Here is a 2,764-nt window from a genome sequence, read left to right on the forward strand (position 1 = left end):
GAGAGAGAGAGAGAGAGAGGGAGGGAGGGAGGGAGAGAGAGAGAGAGAGAGAGAGAGAGAGAGAGAGAGAGAGAGAAATTAAAAAAAATACATATTAGGAAAACTGCTAAAAAAAACTGGTGTCATGTTTACAATTTGCAGAAACTTTTTGGAAACTTACTATCACCCTCCCTCCTGCAGGCCAGGAGTGACTTTAACTCTAATTTATTTCACGCTGGTATTTGTTAACTCTAGGACCGGTAGGATCCTCCCCCCCCCACCGCTGCTACAGCCTACAAAACTGTCGTGAAGTTACTGGAAATAAAGGTAAATAAACAAAATAATACAGATCTCAGAGCCGTATCAGCAACCTCTTTGGCGTCCCGTGCAATTTTACAATGTCTATATTTTTTTATCGTGCTCATTGATTTATTTACTGCTGCTGCACGTCTCCCTTCCAAACGGACCAATTTGCTTTACAGTGAAAAAATACTCCAACTACACTACAACTCATCCTGTAGTGTTCAAATTGAAGCATGTCATAAAAGACTTAATATCTCCAAAAGCTGCATGCGAGAGACTTTTAGCCGAGAAGCTAACCATCAGTGAAGGCTTTGTAATCCAGACGTGTGTGTTTTGGAGACTAAATCAAATAAATCCATAATAATAACTCCAACACTGACTGTTTTCTGTGATAATTTACACATTTTTTCCGTTTTGAAAACAGGTGTTTTTGCTGTTAGCTATCCATTCCTGGCGCATTGAGTTGACTCAGTCAGAGGCTGTGTTCCAGATTTTGTGGCAGCTCTGATCTCAAACGCATTGTGCAATGGCACAACATGAGATTAGGAAATGACTTTATATGGTGGTAATGTATAATAATGTGGTCTGACTGCGGTGTGATTTATTTTAGTAGCTTCTGGGCTTCAGATATCATCAAAAACACACATGGAGAAAAAGTTGTGGTCTAAAAGGCTTGTAGACTTCTTTGCATTATATAGAGGCAAAGGGTCCGTCAGACCGTCTTAGAGGTGCTGGTGTTAATAGTAAGGACTCACACTTTTAGATTAGATTAGAGAACAATAAATCTACATTCTTAAACATGGCCAGGAAATGTCTGACCAATCCGAGTGCCAAGCCTCCTGTAGACAAGCTGCACTGAGAGATCGACCTCCAGCTGTACACTCATGGTAAAGCAAGGTTTGTGCTCTTTCCAGTCCAGGGTTGAAGAGAGAACATCATTAAAAGACTTCATACTTCAAGTTACTGACCTCGCAGGCACAAAACAGGAGAAACCGGAATACTTTTCATCTGTTTTGATGCGTCTGCAACGAGGTTCATAGGCAACGGAGCGAGCAGGGGTTCGCTTGATGTCAGCAATTGATTAGCGTGAAAGAGTGAGATGGAAAAAAGGAGTAACAGGATGAGAAGAAAAAGGAGAGGGGGGGATGTTAATTAAAGGTAAAGGAGAGTTCAGGGAGACAGAAGCAGAGCAGCATCCCGGCAGAACATCCAGCAGAGAGCCGCCACCACTGGATGGTAATTCACTGCAGCCGTGAGCTCCGGGCTGCTTCCTCTCACTGCTGCGGTGGCTTCAGGAGGGGATGTGTGTGTGTGTGTGTGTGTGTGTGTCTGTGTGTGTCTCTGTGTGTGTATGTGTGTGTGTGTGTGTGTGTGTCAGCAGAGGAGGGGGGTCATTTGCGCAGGATACTTGGAAACTCTGATTCATTCAGATGTTGAGTTGAGCTGTAGTAGTTACCGTGGACTGGTTTTACTGGAAGGATTACATGGCACCATAAAACCAGACATCAATCCCCCCCATGTCTCCCAGCACTGAACCCTGCGTTCCCTGTTCACTTTGGGCAACATGCAGTTGTAAACAAACAGCAGTTACTATATGACCCCAGTTGGAGAAAGAAAGGCTGACCGTGAAGCTCATCACTGCAGATTTTGCAGGTCTGGAGACACGGCTCTGAATTATCAGTTTGGAGGATTTTGGTCAACCCGTTCTCACTCCCAACTCGTCAAATATACCGCCGCTTTGTCAATGCATGAACGCAGCAGAACAAACACAGGACTCTCACCCAGGAGACCGCTGACAGGGTCCCGTGTGAAACCAAGTCAACATTGAGTTATTTTATCTCACTTCCAAACACCAAACCTAAGTAGTTTTATTGAGTTATTAAAACTTAGAAAATAAGCAAGTTTATTTTGAAAAGACACTATGCATCTAACGAGCGGAAATTTACAAAAACGCTGGTGCTCGAGGGGCCACTGAACAAGCATCGAGTTGGGAGGGATAATGTGTTGTTTTGGCAACATGAAATTGTAAAGTGAGTTTTAATGCCCACAGGACTGTGTACATGTCAGGTCAATGCTAAGACGACAGTGTGCACCAGTCTGTCCTGGGCGACTCTAGCTGAGGTGAAAACACGTATGTGTTAGTTGAAAAAGTTTCTGACCTTTGTGAGTCAAAGTGAACTGAACCACAACGCGTGAAGAACAAGGAGAGGCATCTGGAGGAGAATAAGAGCACGAACTGTAGTTCCTGGTGGACACACGGTTTGTGCATATGTCACTAGCGTGCTTAAGCTAATGAACGTGAGGTAAAATCTTTATTAAATAACTGATCCACTTCGATTGAGATTTGTGATCCTCCTATTTACATTTGATCGTCAAGCGAATTTTAAGCAAACTTTTGAAATGTTGCCTAAAAGAAACGTGAGTGAGGCGTGTTTCCATCAGTTAATTTGGAGCGAATAAACTCAGCCACGGAAAGCGTACC

The sequence above is a fragment of the Anarrhichthys ocellatus genome, unplaced genomic scaffold (assembly GCF_004355925.1).
Source record: "Anarrhichthys ocellatus isolate YVR2014 unplaced genomic scaffold, GSC_Weel_1.0 scaffold39, whole genome shotgun sequence".
In the NCBI taxonomy this organism is placed as follows: Eukaryota; Metazoa; Chordata; class Actinopteri; order Perciformes; family Anarhichadidae; genus Anarrhichthys; species Anarrhichthys ocellatus.